This window comes from Pelodiscus sinensis, chromosome 1, assembly GCF_052426305.1.
Source record: "Pelodiscus sinensis isolate ZL-2025 chromosome 1, ASM5242630v1, whole genome shotgun sequence".
NCBI lineage: Eukaryota > Metazoa > Chordata > Testudines > Trionychidae > Pelodiscus > Pelodiscus sinensis.
In genome coordinates, this window is record NC_143052.1 from 33,995,596 (window position 1) to 34,020,215 (window position 24,620).

The window sequence follows — 24,620 nt, forward strand, 5'->3', positions numbered from 1 at the left end:
TTGAATGCACCAGAGCTTTGATATGTACTTAATAACCATTGTGACTTTAATAGGACATGAGATTGATGTTTGTTTACAAATGGAAACAATTTTACACTCTGAGTAGTGATTTCAGACAATGTAGCATCAATGTTGTCCTTGAGCCATTAGGGGAAAAAAAGGGAATATCCTTTCTTTGCTTTGGGCACTTTCCGATCTGAGGATAATGTATTGCTGATTTCTTTTCTTTTCTTTTTTAAGTGCATATTCATTTCAGGGTATGCAGATGAAAATCTTGGATAGTATCTTTTTCCTAAAGAAGCAGAGGACAAATCCTCAGCAGGTGTAAGTCTTATCTCCTTTTGGAATAAGTGGAATTACACTGATTTGTACCAGCTGAGGCTCTGGCCCAGTGTGCCTTACAGGAAACTGCAGTCTGTTTCTTTATAGCTGGCTGTGCTTAATTGTTTAGTGCTACATAAAACCTAGAGCATTTGGATTTAATGTTGAGTACTGTAACAGTCCAGCAGTGATATAATGATTGACAGATATGGTTACTGCCACCCCCAGAAATGCTGTTCCAAGCTCAGATAAGTATTTGTCCATAAGATTGTGCAAAATGGAAAATACCTAAGTTTAAAATAAACATGCATGTAGCATTAAATCTATCTCCCGTTAGAAGTTTTAAAGTGACTTACTTAATTCTGTTCTGTGTTCTATAAAAGCATTTGAATTTGGCGTTTTAAATAAGAGTTTTATTTTAAATGATACTCTCGGCTAATATTGGCACTGTGAAAACTACACACAAAAAAACCTTCAAGAATTGCTTCATACCATCCATGTTTGTGTAATTTGTTTAGCTTTATTTCTTTGTTCAATTTTCTATAAATATCCATGGAAAGGCTGTAACATAAAGGCAGAGATGCAGGCAAGGTACAGAGATCTCAGAGGCATCTAAAATAGAGATAAAAATATGGCTTTATCAAGGATGCCCTGGAGGTGCCTACTTGGGCATCCTGCTGTGACTGCTTCACCCCTTGAATGGCCATTCTGACTTGGAAATATGGAAACCTGGGGAAATTTGCTGCTTCACATTGAGTCATTTGATTCTTTTTATATTGGCCAGAATAACACTAAGGGGTTGTCTACATGGGGAAATTTACTGTTATTACTTTACCAGTATTATTTGGAATAACAGTAGCCTTTTTTTTAGTTTAAGGAACATAATCTACCCTGAAAAAATGGACTGTTATTCCCAATAAGAATGTCTATGTGAAGAGATATAGTAGTATTACTATAGCGGTACAATTATAAACGTATAATGCCAATACATCTCACCAGGTAGCAAGTTCTAAGTACAAAGAGACTATTTCTGAGATGTTCAGAACTTACTATCTGGAAACAATCTTGCTGAGAAGATGTCCTAGTTGTAAATGACATATCCTTCCATCAAGCATGTCACAATGAAAAAAAACAGGAATGGTTGTGGCTTCATTTGGACTCCTCTTGGCCTTTCTGCAAATAACCTGTGATACTAAGAAATGTCAAAGATATCTAAATAAATCTCTAGTCCATCAGGCAAAATATATTTTACTGTCTCCTGTTTCAGTTTCCTCTAGAATGCATGCAACATGAAGATCATAGCCTTTTTCTATGGACTATATATCCCCCTTTGCAAAGAAGGATGCATTTGATGATCTAAGAGATTTTATACATATCTAGTTATTGTGATACAGCATAGGATTTTCAAAGCAACATTCATTGGATTCTCAAGGCCTTTTGAATTCCATTTTTAAAAGTCTTTATTTACATCAGTAGAGCATCACCATCCAAGTCTAGTAAAGTACATTTTATCTTGATCTGTTTCAATGCTTTACCCCAGAACTCCCATTTCCTTAACCTTTCCCAGTAACTTTCACTGCTTTTCCACTTTTCCCTACCAATGAGAGACCGTCAATAATTACGGAATTAGTGACAAAAAAGCCATGAGGTTATATTAAGGGTATTTTTCCCTCCAGCAGTGCAAGCCAGGCCTAAAGACATAGACATCTCAGACACTGGAAAGTCGTGCATTTACATTAGGGCAGATGTTTTCTAATATCTTTGTACAGCTGCTTGCACAATTTATCCTGATTCTGCATGGGACCTTTGGATGCAACTATAATGTTTACTATTAAATAATGAAGGGAGCCTTTTGCTGGTGGAGAATCAGTGCAATGGCTCAAGCATCACTAGCTATCCCATCTTGTGATGCAGGAGCATGACTAAGAAAAGTAGAAAATGCACATGCATCTCTATTCTAGGTCAATTCCTAGTGGTTGGAATACTCCACTCCCCCAAAGATTACTGGCAACAGGTTTAGGTAGAAGTCACCTTGAGGCTGTTCTAATATGTATTAGGGAGCAGTTGGGAGACTGAACATTCCCAGAATGGGTGGGATGTGCACAGATGACTTACATACACCAAACTGCTCTGAGCATAGCTTGACCATCTTCCAGGTTTTGGGCCCATACATCAGTTCCAGGCTATGTTTGCTGAATTGTATCCAGATGTGTTTTAGGAATCTCATCATCACTGCACATGTGGGAGGTCTTTCAAGTGTTCTGAGATGGTGCCCCTTTAATTTGGAGATTGAAAAACTCTGAGCTTTTGCCAGTATAGGCCAACCACCCAATCACCCCCCCCCCCCTTTCTTCTCTAGGCCTGTTGTTGAAATCTCTGTGTTGGGCGCAATAGCAGCAGCACAGAATTACATAATAATGTAATAGTAATATGACAGATGATAGTAGCATTCAAAGGTGCCCAGGACCCATTGTGCTAAATGCTGTACAAAGATGTTAGGAAACACATGAAATTTGCAATCTAAAGAAAGTGGCATGAAAAGGGGGGAGGAAGAGAGAAAATCAGAGAGACATTTTTTTTGACAGAAAGATATATTTTTATGGTTATTTTCCTGGCTGTGTATGTATGGAATCATCTCTAAGTGCCCACCAAACCATTCTTAACTAAATTCTTATGAGCACTGAGGGGAGAGCCCTGCATAGGAGTTCACTTTAATTCTGCTCTTACTCACTCTTGTTTGTTATTATGGCAGTGGGTCCTTTGGAGCCTGTGGGATCCCATTCCTGTAGCTAGGCCCTAAACTTGTCCTGCATAGGGCTCTACCTTACAGGTCCTTTCTGTGTGGGTGTATAGTAGGACAGAGTCAGGCATGCATAAATATGTGTGTGCATACGGACAGATAGGCAGACAAGAGGAGGCTGGAGGTTGACCATGTAAAAGTCTATTTGATTGTAGAGTCCTAGAAGTGGGGTAAGGACTATAAACATGGCTAGGAATATAGGGATCAGCCCCCATCTTTATTTTGTTAATGAAAACCTGTTACATAGCCCCTAACCATTATTATTGTGCATCTGACATGGAGCGCACACAGACTTTGCCTGATAGCCTCCTTTCTTACACCTCTTTGAACCATGAGACAATAAATGTGAGATTTGGATATGCCTCCTACTAATCAGCCAGATAAAGTGTCCAGAAACAGGAAAGAGAGCAAGTAATGTATTCTGTTCCCTAACCCCAAGGCACAGTTCCTTCCAATAGCTCCCTCTGCATGGTATCATGTCTTACTCTGGTGTGAGACTAATGGCTTCAGCTTAAATCCCACCACTCACTTTCCATGAAGTGAGGGCAGAAGAGAGTGAGCTGGGAAGCAGGACAGCTGCAGTGCACTTTTAATTGCTTGCCTTGAATACTAATGATCCTGTGGAGTTGAATTAATTCATGTAGAATATTGTTGTTAATTTTGTGCCATGTACAGCACTGAGCACACTGTCATCACTTAACAAATATGTGGCAATAGACAAAGTCTACTTTTGTCATCCTTATAATTAGAAAGAGGACTTTGCAAAAGTTTTAGCATGGGAAATTCATACCTGGTAAGAGCATTTGTTGACATAGAAGGCGTTCATCATCGTCCAGTAAATGTGCATGTGGTCCTTTACTGATCTGAGTGATTCAAAAAGGATGTTGGAATTCATAGCAGCTTGAGTTCCCCCACCTACAGCACCCATAAAAATATCCTTGCTTGGGCTATGTTTTTGGCTCAGTGGTAGAACATGTTGCTTAATATTAAAGTTCAGTCTGAACAGTTTTCATCAACCTCCTTTTCTTTTTCCAAGTCACTCTAAGATGCACAGCCAACTCTCCATCTTTATTACAGCTTCATTAACCTTTTACATCTCCTATTTTTGTATAGCAGCCTTTCCTTGGTTTAATTATCAATTTAAAATTCACAGTCAGTAACTGCTGCCATTTTAGCTTTTTGACATTATTCACCAGCAGATTGTAAAATACAGAATTAAGAATCTTGTTCTGCTGTTGTACATTGCATTCTGATTCTAGCTGGAGCAGAGAAGCTGGAATTCAGTTAGTTATTCATTGTCATTCAGGAATTGTTTGAGTTGTGCTTTATGAGATCATCAGACCTCAGCTGAATTGCAGTCTGGAATTTAGTTTTGCAACCATGTATTATCCTCCATGTGCTGTCACTGTGGTTGCTCTTTAGTATGATCATAAAATATAACTTGAGCATTTTATAAAGGAATTCCATTTTTCCTTTTATTTTTTTTAAATTGCTGGTAGATTGGATCACCTGACTTCAAAGTCATTTAGTCAGTTGTTTTGTAGTTTTTTTTATGACCTCTCATGTCCATGCTATCTAAATCTGATACCTGAGAGCAAACACTGTATTTGATAGAATAAATACTATCATGCGTTGCTCTGTGTATTTCAGGTTATTTCGCACACGTTTCCATTACAACCACCATGTTCAGTACTTTTTTTTTTTAAAGGAACATCCAGGAATAAGGATGCACAACCATATCAAGGTTACTGCAAAATTTGTTCCATTCAGTCTTTCAAGTCATTCTTTCCTCTGATCAGATAATCAGAACTTGATGATAGTTGTGCCAGTCTGAGAACTGAGAACTAAACAGTGGTTGTGATACTGTAACAACACATCTGTGTTAAAAGGCAATGCCTAGTCTTTCCTGTCTGCAATCATTGAAAGTGTGATAAATGATGTGGAGGGACTTAACGTATACCTCCCTTCAGTAGCTGATTCAGCTGTGTCCAAGGATATTCACCTGCAAGTGGTGTGCCTGCAGTTTTGGGAGGTTTTAGTTAGGCCTGGGGGCAGATTAAATTCTACAGTGTTTCCATTTCTTGGCTGAGGTGGCTATAATGATGGGTAAAATTAGCACATCCACTTCTTATCCTCGCCATTTCATTGTCACTACTCTTTGGCACAAACTCCCTCAACCATACTCTCTGGTCCCTCCCAAAGACATGTGACATCATGGACCTGGTATGAATTATACACCAGGTATGAAAGTACTTTTTCAAGATCTATCCATCTACATCTTGGTTTTCTTTCTACTTGTTACCAACATACTACATTTCCAATATTTCTTTTCTTATTGTAGCAGAATTCCCGTGAGAGAATTCCTGAGTCTCTTTCACATATTTTTAATAACCTTCTACAAATCAGATCTGTCCGTCTCTCTTGGAGCAGCTATTTAAAGCCTAAACTTTAAAAGTTTTGGATGCCTGCTGGAAAATTTCAAACCATGATCCAGATCCAAACCCCAGCACTAAACCTGTATACACAAGATTGACAAATTGGTAATGATTTCTCAAAGATACATCTGGGTCCTTGCTTGTCTCCTGGACTTTCACATTTATTTTGTGATAGTTGCACTGGAATAGGTATTAAAATGAGTCAAACTGGCCAAAACAACACTTTATTGCAATGCCAGAATGCTGCTGAGTCACAGTGTCAGACGACAGCCTTAGCATAATAGGTAGTCTTTATGTTGTACTTGCAGGTTTTCAATCATCTTGTCATACCAATTATTTTTACTTAGACAAAAGTCTAATTTCATAGGAAAATAACTGACAGTTTAATAATACTTTGCATTTCTATAACACCATTCCATCTGACAATCTCTCTGTATTTTACACACACTAATGAATTAAACTTGCTAGTAACCCTGTGAGGAAGTATTATATCCTTATTTCACAGGCAGAGAAAAATTAAATGACTTGTCAAGGTCAAACAAGATATTATGGGCAGGAAAAGGAACAGGCTCTATTGTTCCTTATTCATAGTCCAGTGCTCTACTCATAAGACCTGTACTCCTTGGCCATTGGAGTGCAACCTAAAAGTAAGTCATGGTAAGCGACTACTAGATCGTACTCAGGAATAAAAGGGAGGGTGAGTTATTGATGCTGGAAAAATTTGTATAATGGAGGTACCGAGAGCCACTGAAACAAACAGCAAATTCTGTATATGATGGAATTTTAACCATTTTAAGCCCCAGGAAGTGTAGCAGCACCCCTACTTCCAACTCCTGGGGTGGAGCAGAAGGTGGTGCATGGCACCCCATCCTCTGCAAAAGCATTGGGAGAGCCACACGTAGCTCCTGTTCCTCAGTAGCTGGACCTATGAGAATATCCCCTTGTATATCAATCAGCTGTAACCACAGGGTCAGATGAGAAAAACCCTAAACAATTGAAACTAAAACACTTGCTCATGCTAAGAGCCAGCAAGAGCTTCAGGAAGAGAGCAGCTCAGTCCTTCCTCTAAAATCCACTTGCATGTGGTTGGCAAAAGGCATGCAGGAGGGAGCAAAAGCCATGATGAATGAGTGGAACTTAGACAATACATGAAATTTAGAAAGTGTTAGGGAAAATTCAGGAAGAAAGATTACATAAAAGAATTATTACTATAATAATTATTACTATTGGTTGCCATTGTCTACTGATTTTGTGTTGCTTATTTTGTTTTTCAGTGTTTTCTTGTGATCACAGGGATTGACAATGGTGCATAAAGCCTTTCAAGTTTAGTGAGTGAGTTGTGTTAAGAGTTTTGTGACACTCCTGCAGTACCCAACGGACAACTGCCCAGTTGACACAAACACAGCACCCTGTTAATCTACCAGTAATGTGGCCAATTAGTGCTAAGTGTTGAATGAGTGTTCATGCTAACGTTCCTATTCACCACGTGAGGTAATCTTTTTGGATCAGAGATGAAGCATGCTGTTGTGTTTAGGCAGGAGAGTAAGAATCTCCTGCTATGGAACTCTTCTTTTTGTAAGCAGAAGACCCAGCATGATTAAAGGAAAAAAATGACCGGAGACTCTGTGACACTGCAGATCCAAACTCTACATTGTTCTGAATGTACAAATATGACCCAAGTACATACCACCATCTTGCCATCTACAACTGCTTGTTACCTGGTTGTGTGCTGACTGTTAGTGATGACTCCTACTTTACAACTTGCCTGCAAGCTGGAGCAGACAAGTGAACTGGGAAACAGCATGGCTACGTCTAGACTGGCATGATTTTCCGCAAATGCTTTTAACGGAAAAGTTTTCTGTTAAAAGCATTTGCGGAAAAGAGCGTCTAGATTGGCACGGATGCTTTTCCGCAAAAGCACTTTTTGCGGAAAAGTGTCCGTGCCAATCTAGACGTGCTTTTGCACAAAAAAGCCCCAATTGCCATTTTTGCGATCGGGGCTTTTTTGCGCAAAACAAATCTGAGCAGTCTACACTGGCCCTTTTGCGCAAAAGCTTTGCGCAAAAGGACTTTTGCCTGAACGGGAGCAGCATAGTATTTCCTCAAGAAGCACTGATTTCAGCCAGTAGGAAGTCAGTGTTCTTGCGGAAATTCAAGCGGCCAGTGTAGACAGCTGGCAAGTTTTTCCACAAAAGCAGCTGCTTTTGCGGAAAAACTTGCCAGTCTAGACACAGCCCACATGTGTAAGCTAGCAAGTAAGGGAAACCATTAAGTTGCTCTAAATGTGCTAAAATACAGCAATTAGGTTTATGCATTACATTACTGTTACAATGAAAATACTGTAATACTGAAACGTATTTGTTCAGAACAGTGACTCTAACCCCACATTACTAGTTTTACAGTCACCTTTCAGAATACAAATACTCAGTAATTTCAGTGTTTTTCTCTCTGTCACTTCAATATAACCTTTAAACTCAATTACAGTTGCTTATTTCTCAGTGTTTTTGTAATCAAATGTGCTGACTTTACAAGTAAAACCAGATATTTTTCTAGCTTCTAACCATGCAAACTCAGTCTGGGCTCTGAGAGTCAAGCTGGGTTCTTTCCATCTCACTCATCATCACTAGCAATAAATGTTCTGTAGCCCTCAGTGACAGCTGTGCAGCTCTATTGCCTTCAATATATTATGCCAGCGTCACCTGTGCATCTCCTGCTGCCTTCAATGGATTTGCACAGGTGTCAATGATTGGTACTTAGTAAACATTCCTGTCAGTGGTACACCAGATGGAAAAGAATCTAGCTTGCTCAGTCTTAGCAGCATGAGCTTTCCAGTGCTGGAAAGAGTAAAGGTCATTGCAAAATGATTTTAGTTACTAAAGTAAATGTATGAGATTGAACACATACAGGTTAAGGAGATGCTATTTTTACATAGTCAGAGCACTTTAAGATAAATAAAAGAGTCTTTGCCTAGACTTTTCAGTTAAAGTGGGTTTAATAATTCTTTTCAACTAAAATCTTTTGCTTTTTGAATCATATTATTTTTCTGCTATAAGAAATTTAACTTTTTTAATCATAGAGAAACACAATTGCTCTATAAATACATATAATTGAAGCTCTTCAATTCTCTAATTATTTGATTTATGATTTTGAGAACTAACTAGAATTGGAATTAGCGTATATCTGAGATAGTGTCTCCTTTTTAAAAATTGCTTTGTTTCTTTTAATGGAAATTATGATGACTATACAATAGATGATGATAGTGGAAATGGACGTTTTACCATTCTGAACTACAACCCCAAAATACAAGGATCTATGTGTTACGAAGATCCTGTGGAATTTGAACATCTCTTCAGAAAAGAAAAATCATCAGATCATCTAAACTTCTAACAGACCTTATACAGTGTTCTAAGAAGCAGTGACTCCAGTATCTAATATAAAGGTAAAATAACCTCTCTTAAAATAACCTTTTCCATCTAATGTGTACTGAGAGAATTTTTAACCAAAATGCTAATTTTTTATCAAATGCTATTCAGTTCTTAGTCAAAGACCTTACAAGCAGCTAAGTGTAGTATGTCACTGTATTATCTTTATCAACAAAACTGGCAATCTCATTTAAAAATGTTAGTTGTACAGGATCTATTTTCCATAAACCTATGTTGATTTGCATTAATTGCATTACCCTTGTAATTCTTCAGTAATCAAGTCCCATATTAGCCACTCCATTCAGAAGATACGGCCATACTGGGTCAGACCAAAGGTCTGTCTAGCCCAGTATTCTGTCTTCTGACCATGGCCAATGCTAGGTTGCCCCACAGAGAATTAACAGAACAGGTAATCATTAAGTGGTCCTATCCCTGTTAGCCATTTCCAGCTTCTGACAAACAATGACTAGGGACACCATTCCTACCCATCCTGGCTAATAACCAGGGCACGACAAAAAATACAATCTACTCGCCCGTGGCGAGTAGATTGTAACCTGGAAGACCGGGTTCGGGTGATCTGCGCATGTGCAGAATGATCTGCACATGCACAGATCGTCGGACATCGCGGCTGGTGAGCGGGGCTCGCCGCGGTTCGGCAAGCCCTACTAATAACCATTGATGGACCTATCCTCCATGAATCCATCTAGCTTTTTTTTTTTAACCCTTTTTTTAAGTCTTGGCCTTCATAACATTATCTTGCCCAAAATCAACACAGCATCCTGTAATCCACCTGTCTCTTGTGGAATGTTCTTTTGATTTGTTAGAATATTTGACTCTCCAAGAAGGATTATCTGTCTTCCTTGGACAGTTGGAGAACTCTTTATGGGCAAGGTTGGGCCCAGCTGCCACCTAGATGTGTGTCCCACACATCTCTTCTTTCCCTTTTACTATCTGGATCTTTAGTGATAACATCCATAGTTTCCACATTATGGATTGGGTATCAATTTTAAACTTCTAGCTATGTGGAATTCCTCCCTGTCATCTTCTCTCTTGTGTCCACATCCTGCATATCCTCCTATGTCTCCAGCCACGTAGAATGTCTCTGTGATGCTTCTTGTCACTGTGAGCCATCAAGCTTTCTTTAGACTTCTCCCTCTCTCTGATTTGTTGGTGGCCAAATGCTTCCTTCAATCTGGAGTACTGGTGTTTCCTAAACTGCATGTCTAGTATCTTCTCAACATTTCTGATTCTTACTAGCATCCCAACTTGCCCCTCAAATCTAAGAATCTTCTTTTGCAGAGCAACCAACTTGCACTTTATACACGTGAAATCCCTTTTGTCTTCAGGCAGGAAGGAAAACATGTCACATCCATTGCTGATCACCCACTGGCTATCTTGATATCATGCATAGTGCTGAAACTGGATGGAAGTCCTCTCTCACTCCCTACAAAACTCCCATGTTAGTGGCTTCTGTTCACAGCAAGTGACTTTTTATACTAAACCTTCCCTGAGTAGCTCAGCTCAGCTCCATTTCTCACCACAAGAAAGCTATTAACCATTCAGGGACTTCAAACTTCCCTGATCAGTTCAGCTCAGCTCCACCTCTCCCCACAATAAAGTAGTTAACTATTCAGGGACCTCTTAGCCTTAGCTATGCAGACTAAGAGGTCTGCAGATTAAACATACAGTCAACAAATCAATCCATACACTGACCAAATGCAGCACTCGCCAAGTCTCACTACCTCCACACATGGGCTACATCTAGCCTGCATGCCTTTTTCGACAGAAGCTTTGTTGACAGATACTCATAAAATGAGGTTTACCACTGTCAACAAAAGGGCCGCGTTCTGTAGTCTTACTGAAGAGAGAACGCGGTGAAGTGTAGATGCAGGTATAGTTTTGTTGACAAAAGCCAACTTTTGTTGAAAAAACCCTGTTGTCTAGACACACCCATGGAGTCTGCAAATAATCCCTCTGAAACTTCCATGTAGTTGCCTCTATTCACAGTTCCATGTGAGTTGGATGCTGGCATACCTTCTGGACTATACAGTTCTAATGAATGGGTAGCCTTTGTTGTTTCAATTGATACCTTGGCTAATTTATTTGTAAGCACACTTTTTTTTCCTCTCTTCCTTTTGTGGCTGCTCTATGCATTGTACTTTTGGTGAATTCTTTTTTTTAAAAAAACCTGTGAAATATCACCTTTCTACTTCATAATTTAAAACAAAAACAAAGGCATTACTGCATGTCTCTGCCTTTATTTTTAGTGAGAGGTATGGCAGGTGCAGTTCTCTGTTCTGTGTCTTTTAAGTTTGTGTTAGACCTAACAAGTATGACATGTATCTCTTCAGTGTGAAAGCCTCATATGTCCATCTTAAATTGAAGAAACCAAAGTCATGTATAGCATATAGTGATTGTTACATAAATGACAGTGTGGACTTAGATATTAGATTAATGTTGTATGAGAAACATCTTTTTTCATAGAAAAATAAAATTATGTTTAACAAATACGCACTAAAATAATGTTAAGGTTGCAAAACCAAGCACTCAGAGTTGGGAAATGCAAGAATCAAAGTTGTACATACAACTGTTATTCAGATCTCTTGTACATATGCATTATGATATGGTATTTAATCACATGATCACGGAGACTCAATTCCACATTCTGTAGGGGAAGTATGCTTTTGTGGCTATAGATAAACCAGTGAGTCTGTCATGGAGGCCATGAAAGTCATAGATTCAGTGATTTTTCAGGACTTCTGCAGCTAACAGGCGTGACTGACTTCAGGATCTATGCAGTAGCCTGTAAGCAACATCAGTGGTTCTGGGCCACCCCTTACCAGCCACAGTGACAGAGGTCCCAAGTGAGCACCAGGCTCTGAACACACAAGATATAGTCAGGGGTATATAGAACAAGTCATGGATCGGTCACAGGGCCATGAATCTGTGTTCTTGTCCATGACCTGTCCACCATGTCTACTAAAATTACCTATGACTAAATCTTAGCTATAAATTTTTCTGACCATATCCCCCCTAATAAGCCTATTTCTGCTCTTTCTAGCCTCTTCCCCATGTTCTGGCTTCTGTTTCTTTTCCCTTCTTCATCTAACTGCACACCCCTGCACCACTGCCACTTCCTTCAGGTTGTTATTGCTGACCCCTGCATAGACTGGCCTTCATGCTGTCCTTTCAGCATCTTCATACTCCATCTGTTCCTGTCCTCCCTGCACCCTTTGCTCTTGCTATCCACCCTCTCCTGAAGTTCCTCCCCCTGCTCTTCACCTCTCTGCATTCAAATAAGATTTTTTTTTCTTTTTTCCCATGCTGGGTTAAGCCTGGGCATGAGCAGAGGGAACAAGAGAATGTCCTCCTGATCTGTTACAAAAGAAATCAGTGTGATATCTGGCATGGAAAATTTTTGCCCAGTTTGGCAAAGTTATAAGAAACTGAAAAGAGCATCTTATAATTAAAAGAATTAGACAACCTTAACTAGAGGTTGTACAATATAGAACATGCATTGTTATCCATTAATCTTGTGCATTAATTATGTCAATTTCTCATAGTTAGTAAAATACTAAAAAAAAACCAACCCTAAGATCCCAGAGCAAAATAGTAGCTCTAGTGCAGAACACTCATTCCAATTATGTCAGCACATTTTGGGGGTATTTTTTTGTTTTGTTTTGTTTTGTTTTGTTTTCCCAATTGAACTCTGGACTTTTTTTTTACTGCCTCCTGATTGGTTGTTTGTATCTATCTCTCTTCTCCCTACCAGTGTCCCTTTCACCCTTCCTTTTAAGTTCGCTGCTCCCTTAATGATCTTAAAATACTACTCTTCTACTCTTCCCCCATTGATCAAGGGAACAATTCTGAGGTTCTGGCAGGAGTGAGAAAGAGCTCTTCAATGCTGAGACTTGGCCGAATAAGGGGAGGATAGAGGGCAAGGAGCAGAAACAGTAGAAAATATGGATGTTAACTTTTGATTAATCAACGATGGAATTTCCATCGACTACTTGATTAGTTGATAAGGGGAGGGGCACTCGCTATTCCACTGCACCTCTCCCTTTGAAATATAAAAGAGCCACCCACAGCTCCCATATATTTCAAAGGAAGAGGCACAGTGGGACTGTGTAGGCACCTACAAGCAGCTCTTGTGCATTTCAAAGGGAGAGATGCAGCAGTCAGGACTCCACTGTTCCTCTCCCTTTGAGAGAGGCATAGCAGTAGGGAACGCCTCGGCCCCCCACGGAGACGGTGCTGGGGGGAACTGGCTTTTAAGCTGGCTCCCCCAGCACCAGCTCCTGTTCCGCCCCCTTGCTCCCTCTTTGACAGAGGCTGCTTATCAGGTAGTTGACTGCTCACTTACATCCGTAGTAGGAAAAACAGTTTTGATGGACAGCTTCAATTGTCCATCAGAAAAGTTCAGTGAGATACTAGGCAGTCACTGGAAGCGAGGTTAAAATATAGAACAGTTGTTCAGGCTTCCACTCTTCTGCAAACCTATAAGTAACATTTATTATCTTGAATTTTAGTGGTGCATGTTCACGCATGCTCAGTCAGTTATGCCATTTTTAATATCTTTGTATCACATTTCTTTCCCCAGTCCTGACACCAGACAAAACATTCAATACAGTGTGAGGAAAGTGAATACTCATTACTTAGCTTTTTCCCCCCTCCTTCAATTTCTTTCCGAGTGAGCTGCTTTTGATCAAAGAGATACAATTAAAGAATTAAGTGAGTTTACCTCTAATAGACTGCCTGCAGTTTTCCACTGCATTTTTTACTAAGCAACAGTCTATTTTACATGATTGTCTATTACACTCATTAGGAAACTAAGCAAGCTAATTTTGTTTCTCTGGGAGAAAAATAAATGAAAGGTAGAAGAGGTGTGTAAGGCTTTGATTAGATAAATGTGGGTGCATGTTTATAGCCCTCTTGTTTTCATTTAGCACATGCATCAGCTTGCAAAATATATTTAACTTTCATGTGGTATGATGATCTTTTGTCATTTTGATTGTGTGTTAGCCAGTGGCTGGCAGGTCAGGAAGGTGGTTGCTGTAGAGGCTCCATACGAGAAAAGTAATACAGGTTGTACTTCCCTTAACTGGGACTCCCTGGTCTTGCAACATCCATGGTCGGGTGGCATGGCGGGGAGTTCTGGCCCCAGCAGAGCTCCCTGGCCCCAGTGTTTGGAGAGCTCTAGCCTGGAGCTCCTACCCCAGTAGCGGCCAGTGAGCTGTGGCCCCAGCCTTGGCCACAGAGCTCCAGCCCCGTTCTGGCTCCACCAGCCAAGGAGCTCCAACCTCCGTGGCAGCCCAGGAGCTCGCCCGGTCTGTTGAGCTCTGGTCCCATCCCTCCACCCTGGCCCCAGCACGGAGCCAGGTGGCTGTGGAACTCTGCTCTGGCTGTGCAGCTCTGGCTGTGGCACTCTGGCCTCAGCAGCAGCAGGGCCAGTGGCATGTAGAGAGCTCCGGGAGGCTGGGGCAGCAGCAAGGCAGGCTAGAGCCCTAGCCCGATGGCAGCACAGGTCATGAGGGGAGGGACCTTCCTTGGTCCAGCAAATCCCCTTGTTCGGGACCAGTCAGGTCCTGAGGGTGCCAGATGAGCGAGGTCCAACCTGCAGTGTTTAGTTCAGCTTCTTAGCTGGGACTGTACACTGCAAGCCAGGTTGATTTCATAAAGGCAACAATTTGGGGTTTATTTTTGTTCCTCTCTGCCCCCTCCTCCTTTTCCGCTCTTCCCTCGTGTCACGAATCCGGGCAGAGTTCCTCTGGGCAGCGTCCACTGGCTCCATCGACAGCTTTGAGGAGCAGTGGACGCTGTCTGGGGTTCTCTGCTCGGTGTCCCCATCTGGCTCCCTTATTTTAAACCTGTGACCCGCACTCCTTGACCCTGTTGTCATTTTTTGTCCCCCGAATTCAATTGAACATGGGTTCAGTGTCCCTCCCATAAGGTTGGGGAGGGGCTTGAAGCCCGCCCACCTTCCCATGATTTAAAATAGGCCCTCCTCCTTTCTGGAATGCTTTCTGAGTGAGTCCATCGCTTGCAGAGCAATGACACATTCCCTTGCTCTAGTTGGTAAATATTTATGCCCAACAAGAGCAGAAAGCTCACTTTTGGATGCTTTCCCATTTTACAGTGTGCTGGCTTTTGGCCTGATCCCTGTATTTAGAAAACACTATGTATAGCTGCATGCTTTCTTGACTCAATTTTCTATTGCTAATGGGGCTATAGTCATTGCTGCATGGGAGCCATAGTTCATAGAGCAGTATTTTCAATGAGCAGTCACAATACTTAAGGAAAGAGAGCTGAAAATGTGTAGTTGTTTTGTGTGTGTAATCTTATTTTTTGGAGAAAATCATAGGTGACCTCAGGAAAGTGCAGCACTCAAACTGTAAACATGATTTGCTTTGTAAATATAGTGTTGAAAATGTACAATTAGAAAAAAGAGTGCAAAAATTACAATGAATACAGCAATATTAAATTGCCTGATTTCACAAATATAGCATTTTATATTCCTGTCTTTCTTGTTAATGGAGTAATTTAACATAATTTTGGGGTTAGATGGTTCCTCACTGTTATATATAATTATTTTTAAAAAATTATAATACATCCAATGGGAATATTTTTTTTTTATTAAAGAAGTAGTGTAGGTTAGGAAGGAATATGTTTCCACCTTAGCTGCTAGTACTGTAATTCTGCTAGAATTTAACCAGAGTGACTCCATTGTCTAATTCTAGTGGTTTTTGAAAGATTAAGATTTAACAGGGCAATAGTTTATTATTTTACATTAGCATAGCTGTGTCTTTGCAACAGAAAGAAAGAGGGAATAAATTTTAAGAGAGGAGGCAAAGCTTAGAATTTGATAAAAATAACAGAATAAAACAAAAAATGGGAAACATCTTAATATCTAGATATAATAGATTTTTTCACCATTGTCATCTCTCTCTCTCTCTCTCTCTCTCTCTCTCTGATGCTAAGGCAAAGTTGGTTGGTTTGCTTTGGGTTGTTTGTTTGTTTGTTTGTTTGTTTAGACTACTGCTATGTGTTTTCAATGAGTCAATTAAAATCTCCCTCGTGCAGATTCTTCCAGGAGCAGATGTGCCTGCTAAGCTGGGCCAAGAAAATGTTCAGTGAGGTTACAAAGAAGATACGCCTTCATTATGCCCTGCTAAAATCTTAGTAGATGCCAACTGAACATACCTAGAAGTGATATTTCAGTCACTGGTTATATTTTACTTATTTAATTTTTATTCTTAATTTTCTCCATTCCCAAGATTACGAAAGGATGAAAGCATCCCTCCGGGACAGCAGTGCATAGTGTCAAGTTTCAGAATACTGTTGTTTCTGTCTAAGTGTTGTCTGAAAGGGTGTGGGTGTATGTTTTCAATGGGAAAATGGTATTGTATCAATCACGTTGAATTAGAAAGGGTCAGAAAAAACATTTTGTTTTTGTTTCCTAAATGCTGTTTTGCTGAGAACGAACAGGATCACTTTCAATGCAAAATGAATTTTTTGGTCATGAACATCTGAAAACAAATGGAAATTCTTTAGCAATTTCAAAATCACCAGGGCTACGTCTACACTGGCCCCTCTTCCGTAAGGGGCATGTAAATTTCAGCAGTCGTCGTAGGGAAATCCGCGGGGGATTTAAATATCCCCCGCGGCATTTAAATAAAAATGTCCGCCGCTTTTTTCCGGCTTTTAAAAAAGCCGGAAAAGAGCGTCTAGACTGGCCCCGATCCTCCGGAAAAAGTGCCCTTTTCCGGAGGCTCTTATTCTTATACTTTCTTATTCTTATACTTTCTTATACTTATTCTTATTCTTATACTTTGAAGTAAGAATAAGAGCCTCCGGAAAAGGGCACTTTTTCCGGAGGATCGGGGCCAGTCTAGACGCTCTTTTCCGGCTTTTTTAAAAGCCGGAAAAAAGCGGCGGACATTTTTATTTAAATGCCGCGGGGGATATTTAAATCCCCCGCGGATTTCCCTACGACGACTGCTGAAATTTACATGCCCCTTACGGAAGAGGGGCCAGTGTAGACGTAGCCCAGTGGTTTAAAACCACTCTTCCCTCTGAAAAATATTTTATCTGCTATTCTTATAAGTAATGTCTAAAACTACCTAAGTGCAAGAGATCAGAGCAAAAAAGTCTGTTTGCTCAGTTTGTTCACTTAGGATATATGACATTTTGTGTAATGGCACTTCCTCTTTTGCTTTTGTGGGACTAACCTTCACACAGCAGCAAGAAAGAGAAAATCATGTAGACATATGGGTTCTTGTAAACCCACAAAATAGTATGGGATTCAGGAGCAGATAACATATCTGCAATTCCTGTTTAGTTCAGTTTTTAAAATTCACTACTTTTCAAGTTGTAACTGTGGCCTTCACTACCACCAACACCTACTGTAATTAAAAAAAAAACCCTATGAGTGGAATATTATTCATGTGATTTTTTCCCTTCATATCATCAAATGGTTCTGGAGATTTACAGTATAATGCCAACAAAATAACACACACAGCTGTAGTTGTTGCCAACATTCATGCTATAAATAAGCACCCAACTTACACCATAACCAAAACCCAGGTGAATCGTTTTCAAAACAAGGCCAAAACAAAACAGTTCCTAAAAGAACCCCAACAATCAATGTGATTATATCCCCCCAGCATGCAGTCTGAGAATGTGATGGACCCACTGTTCACCCCTGAACTCTCTTTCCCTTCTCTCCCTTTACTCTCCCCTCCCCTGCTTACATCTGCTTGCTACTTTGTCCCTGAGTGCCCTCACTTGCCTGGAGTCGATCAAAAAGTGGTTTTGGTAGCATTATGATAAATTAAAGCAGCAAACAAATACACTTTGTTACATTGGAAAGCCTATACACTTGTTTTAGGAAGGATAAAAATAACACTACATTTTTGTTATTTCAAATCTTAGATTCAATGAACTGATTAAGAATTTACAATGTATCCTTTTAAACGCAAGCTTGTGCAAATGTAAAATAGCTGGAATGATATGGAATGTGGAATAGTGGAATCAGCAATAGTTGGAATGATTCCATATAGCCTTAGAGAGATATAAATTAGACAGACAAATTCTATGCTTATTTATACTAATACACTCCAGGAGTAACTAATTTGAAGTTGATAGTGAAAAACAGATTTAAGTGAATAGGTCTGTATTTTCCCGATTCTCTTGTACTATTGTTTGTTCTGATCATTTTAAGATTTGATACCTGTTTTAGCTTCAGAGTTAGCTGGGATGTTTTTTATCTTGATGAAATGAAATCCCAGTGAATATAGCAGTGCTGCTGGAAGAATCTCTTGGTAGCTACCTTTCAACTGATTAAGAAAAAATGTTCCTTGTGTTAGATAAGGGATCAGATTTAGTGCTCTTTTGTGTTACTAATATAGCTGTATCCTGGCTGATTACTACTGCATTAACTTGTTCAAACAGAAAAGCATCTATGACATGATTTCTCCTCCTTAAACATCTAAGTACAAAGTCAAGTGTGATCCAAAACCCAGTGAAAGTACCAATTTTAGGGGAAGGGAGAAAACACACCAAACACCTTGGATAAATTATGAAATCTGGCTATAGAATATCAGTATTTTTATATTTCCTTTTTGCCATCAGAATCCAGACTGACTTTATTCAGATCTGAGATGAACTGGCATCTCAAACAAGGTTCATTTAAGGACAAAAGGGGCAGTTAACAAAATGCACTAGAAATGACACAGGCAAAATAATCTTATATAAAGAATACTAGCAGACTTACCTGTTGTTGCTGGGTTCTTCAGGGCAGGGGGCTGGCAATGTGGAGGTGAAGGAATCCGGGCACAACCTTAGGGAAGTGGGGGAGGGGGGTAGTGCTGGAGGCTGGGGACATGTGGATGTGTACGAGTGTGGTTTGGGGTGTGAGGAGGGGCTCAGATGGAAGCTGTCCTGTCCGACATGGACTCTCCTCTCCACTCCCTGGCTGGTAAGGTCTTTACCCCCACCCAGCACCACTAGGGAGCTTCTCTCCCTCTAGGCCACCAGGTTTCCCCCTCCCCTCTCCCCACACAGTGCTCCCTGCTGCCAAGGACTTTCTGTCTCTTCCACCCCTCTGGCGCTGGAGCTAAGGGTTGGAGGGAGGAGGATTGGGGCAAGAGAGCTACTTACCCAGTCTGTTGGCAGGCGAGATAGTGGAGCCCCATCCCTGCTGGCCTCTCTCTTGGAGGTGCAGTTACATGGTTAATTTTCAGTGGTTACACAGTGAATCAATTACATGCATTTTAACATTCCTACTCTCAGTATCACTTCTCTCTTCTCTGTGCCCTTCCCTTCTCTCTCTCCCTTTTCATGTTATGGAAAAGAGTCCCATTCCTAGAACTTCCTGTTTTCTTGGCACAACCAAACCCTGACCTTCCTTTATAAGTTAGGATAAGAGGAAGCTGCATAGCAAATTTGGTGGTCCTAGCTCTTATCCTTTAAGAGGAGTTCTTTAACAGACTTGCAGACAGACATACAGACTTATAGACTTTTCTAAAACATATAGATAAATTAGATCAAGTCTTTTGCATCAGATATTTTAAGAGATTTAATACATTTTTCCCCATGTGGCTGTGGGATATGTGACAGTTCACCTTGCTTGACATATAATGGGCTGGAAGCTCAGATGATTTTAAGAAAGGCTCTGAGAGATATCGAGCTATTTCTCTTTGATGGTCATAGGCTGGATTCTTTCATTTATATTTAACTGCAATCATCGGCTTTGAAGAGTTTCTAATTTTAAACACATGCTGCCTTTTTCGCTTCAGAAAAGATTTAATTTGCTTGGGTGCATCCCTGATTTAACTGCCAACACACGTCCGCCCTGGAGTAGACTTTGTACATGAAAACCTTGCTGCCAAAAGCTGTGGTGCCTTTTTCTTCTGAGAGTAAAGATGGACTTCTGGTTGAAACCCAGGCCTGGCATGTCAGATAAACTGTGTGCGCTATTCCCAGCTCCACTGCAATCTTGCAGTGCAATCTTTTATAAATAACACCTCTCTGTGCTTCGTATAATAACTGTCTCACAAGGATGTCTTAAAGCTAGGTTAATCAGTACCTAGAAAACGCAAATACAAGTTTAAAGTAGCACTGATTGGACCACACTGGTCCGGCACCCTCAGGACCCAAGTGGTCCCGGATTAGGGAATTTGACGGACCTGGAAAGGGTCCCTGCCTCTGGCCCTCTGAGCCTGTTGCCCCTCCCTGCCATCGGCTCCTTTAGCCCTGCTGCCAGCTGGGCGACGTTGCTGGCATGGCAGCACACAGCCCTAGTCCTGTTGCTGTGGCACCAGTCCCACTGCCAGCCAGCATGCAGCCCCAATCAGGCTGCAAACCTTCCACGGCCACAGATGAGCTTCGCTTGCTGGGCTGCTGTGGCCCAGGTTTACTGCCAGCCAGGCTGCCGCGGCTCTGCTCCCACTGTTGGGCCAACACACAGCTTCACTCGGGCTGCTGTGGAACAACTCTGCTGCGAGGCTGGCACACATGGTCTGCCCCTGCCCACAACCATGGCCCTGCTACCACCGCCGGTCTGCTAAGCACCTGGCCTCTAGCACCAGCCTCGCCTTAGGCAGGCCTCTCAGCTGCTGGCCCTCCTGCCCCTGGGACTCTCTCGTTCAGTAACATCTGCAGTCCTGCCAGACCACGAATGTTTCCAAACGAGAGTCCTAGTTTAGGAAGGTGCAACCTGTAGTAGCATTATTTCTTATTATGCTATGCAAATTCAATATCACTTTTCTAGCCATGTACAGAAATATGTGGAGATGTTTTTTAATCCCATCATTTCTGCTGCCACATCCACTGGAGTATCTTTCCAAGCTTATGCCAGAGGTCCAGATTTCAGTTAATACACCATGTGGCATCAGTTAATTGTGTTTAGACAATATGTGTTACAGCAAAATTGGGACATTTGCTTAGATGTCTGCAAATGTAATCATCACACATCTTCCTAAATTGCCCTTTACTGTAGGGCACTGCTAAAACCTAGGGGAAGAAATTGTGATAGCCACCAGGGTACTTTCATGTTTGGACAGAATGTTGTCCATTTAACAAAGATGAATATGAAACATAAAAAATCCATATGTTTGGATTTGTTTAGACAATATTAATTCTGAAAGGATCGTATCATAAGACAATGAGAAATAATGTAAAATGATACAGAAAATATTAATATCAGGATTTAGAGTGTAATTCTTTGGTGAGAAACACCCAAATCCTAATCTCTACTCCTGTGAGTCTCTTTAACAGTTCATGTGAAATGCCAGTCATGAGGGGGCATAGTGTTAGATGCATCTGAGTTTAAAAAAAAAAGACAGAATAACAAGACTGGGAGCCAAAAAACTTTGACTCTCTGACTTTGGCCAATAATGCGTGTGGTCTTGGGAAGACACTTGGGCCAAGCATATAAATTCACGATTAGAATTACAATAAGATATACATTGTTTCTGTTGATATCAGAACCTCTGACAATTAGGTCACTTATTGAATTGTCTAAATATTGATTTGTGTATCTAGCTTTAATGAACTCAGTGACAGCTATGATTACTCAGTACTTTTGCAAAATCAGTAATTACTTAAGTACACAATGTGAAATTAGCTGACTAACTTCAGATACACATTGTGACTGGCTCTGATGTGCCAAAGCCCACTGAGCCTGTTTCCTTTGCCAGCCTGGGCATCCAGTAACCCTGTCTTATTCTTTGAGTGCTTGCTCATGTCCATTCCACTTAGGTGTGCACGCACCGCATGCATGGATAGCCGGAGAGTTTTCCCTTAGCGGTTCCCATCGGGCCAGCCGGTAAGCCCCCTGGAGTGGAGCCGCTATATCAGTGCATATTTATCCCTGCTGGCCCTCCACCCCCTCAGTTCCTTCTTACCGCCTGTGATGGTCATTGGAGCACCCTTCTCCTTTGCCTGATCTCAGCAGTATTCAAAGCATTCTAAGTAGTTAGCACCTAGTTAAACCCTTTGTTCTTTTCCAAGTTACTTTCCCTGTTAAGTACCTGTTAGATAGTCAAATAAGTTGTTCCTGTTGGGGCTCACCTGTTGCATCCCCTTCCCACCCGACCCACTGGAGCATGCCAGGGCATCACTATTTTAATCCTCCAAGCCTATGCCCTGTGGTGTCCCATATGATTTGTGCTTGAAGTGCATGGGCGAGGCCAAAGTCCTGGCAAAATGCAGAATCACCCAGCACCGCCTTTGGACTCAGCACAGGAGTCCCTCAGCACACTGCCTTCAGTGCAGGAGACTCCCGAGTCCTCCAGGGCCTCGTTGGTGTTAAGGCACCCTACTGCGTAACATTGCTCTCAATCGCCGGTACAGCACAAGAAGAGGAGAGTGGAGAGGGGCAGGTCTCCTCCCCATCATGCACCCAAGGTGTGCTCTCAGTTGGGGCACCCTGTTGTGCCTGCACTGTCCACAAAGTCTGCTGCTCCTGGGCAGCCACTCGAGCACGACCAAAAGCTGCAGTGCAGGGGAGAGGAGCTGGTTCAGGTCGAGTGGCCCTCCACTCTGGATGTGTTTGAGGCAGCATGAGAATTGACCGAGTTGACAGCTGATTTGCCCTTGCCTCCTCTGGAGCGCCAGGATCTGTCTCAGGCCTAGGCCTCGTCACCAGCGTTGGAACCGGATAGGTCCGCACCGTCCTCAGTACTGACGCCTCGTGTGGTGCTACGTTCCCCAGGTTTCATGTCAACACCTGCACCATCAGGCCCCTCGGTACCAGTGGCTTCACTCTCTCAGGAGTCCAGAGAGAGCTTGGCTTCGAGCATACTCATCCCAGCAGCCCAGTCAATGGCACCGGAGGGCCTCATGACCCCTCCACCGGTGCAGCACCGGGGCAATCTGGCCTCCACCATTTGGCAAGCAGAGAAACACTGTTCCCCGGGCCCGGCCGCTTTACCATGATGGTTAGAGTCCGAGGAGTCCGATGTGGAGTCAGTACCATCGAGGGCATCCGTCTCTCATTCCCGTTCTCAGCACTGGTCAAGTTCCCAGCACCGATTCTGGTGCCGGTGCCAATCCCCATCCAGGCATCATTCTAGGTCTTGGTGCCATTCTAGATCCCGGCACCACTCCAGGTCTCGGCGCCACTCTCACTCCCAGCATCGTAAGCACCACAACAGTGTCTCCGGCCTCTCACAGACATAGCCTCCACAGTGGCAGCATCCGATTCGGTGGCTGTTCTGGACCCCATGGGCATACCACCAGACCCAGGGGAGCCTCACGTTTGGGGATCTGAGCCCCACCTTCAGCCTCCCCGCTGCCCAGTGCTCCGGCACCGCAGGTCTTGGCAGTATGGGGACATTCCCCTGAGACCCAAATGGAAGAGGGTGGGGGTCATGGGCTGTCGGAGAAGCTGCAGGAGATGGAGGACTCAATGGTTCGGGAGCATTGATCGTCCTTCCCTGATGAGGCCCTGGGATTGGCTTCTTTTTCAGCACTGGCCATGGACTCCCAGGCCCATCAAGAGCTCCTTCGGAGACTGGCCCAGAGCCTCATGGTCCAGCTCGAGCAGACCTCCAAGGACTCAGACCCTACGGGCGACATCCTTAACACTGAGGTGCTGTCTCATGTGGCCCTGCCCCTAAAGAAAACAGTGGGCAAAATCACAAAGGCACTCTGCCAGATGCAAGCATCTGTCCTGCCCACAGAGAAGAGGACAGAGTGCCAGTGCTTTGTCTCCCAGGTGGGCCATGAGCACCTGTTCTCCCATCTGCCACCGGGTTCAATAGTGGTACAGGCCGCTAATCACCATGAGCGACAGGGCCAACCTGCACTATCCCTAAGAACAGGGAAAACAAACATTCAGACCTGTTGGGTTGCAAGGCCTACAAATCGGGGGGTCTCCTGCTCAGGATAGCTAACCAGCAAGTCCTCCTGAGTAGGTATGCCTATAATTCGTGGGCAGCTATGGACAAGTCCAGGGAGTCGCTGCCCCAAGACTCAAGGCAGGAGTTCTGGGCCCTGTCCGAAGAAGGCAAAGTATTGTCCCGGGCTGAACTTCAGGCAGCCCTGGACTCGACAGATGCGGCAGCCCATACTGTGGCAACGGGCCTGGCCTTGGATAGGGGTGCATGGCTACAGGTGTCTGGCATAACTCTGGAAGTCCAGAACACAATCCAAGACCTGCCCTTTGAGGGTGGTGGTTTGTTCTCAGAGCAAACTGACACTAGCCTTCATGGGCTAAAGGATTCTAGGGCAACCCTTAGATCCCTAGGAATCCACACCCCTGCTCTGCAAAGGCACTCGCTTCCTAGGTCCCCGCCTTACCTTTTTCAACAGGGGAACAGATCAGACTTCCCTAGGCATAAGGGCCACAATAATAATAACAATAGGAGTGGCAGACGTCCCTCCTGTTCCTCTTCCAACTGGGGGGCGGGACCCTCCAGCGAGCCCCAGGGCCCTAGGCCGAATCTTTGAAGGTACGAGCAGGGACAACGCCCCAGTCCCATACCGGAGGCCCTTTACCAAACACCTTTTCTCCTTCTACCTTGCCTGGTCCCTCATCACGATGGACTGCTGGGTTTTAGACATGATGAGAAGAGGATACCTCATCCCTTTCTGCTCCTGCCTCCCTCCCCATCTCTTTTCAGTGACCCCTCTGTTCAG

General features: G+C 42.5%; 1 protein-coding gene and 1 long non-coding RNA gene across 3 annotated transcripts in view; one reads left to right on the top strand and one right to left on the bottom strand.

Moving 5' to 3' along the window:
* The window catches only part of TAFA5 (TAFA chemokine like family member 5), a 665,524-nt gene that overhangs the window by 474,864 nt on the left and 166,040 nt on the right, over positions 1-24,620 (top strand). The gene's annotated exons all lie outside the window — the stretch shown is intronic.
* Positions 835-4,317, bottom strand: LOC112545057 (uncharacterized). Its single transcript, XR_003088460.3, has 3 exons — positions 3,912-4,317; positions 1,372-1,513; positions 835-933 (listed from the first exon to the last, which is right to left on the bottom strand). It is a non-coding gene; the product is annotated as an uncharacterized LOC112545057 (long non-coding RNA).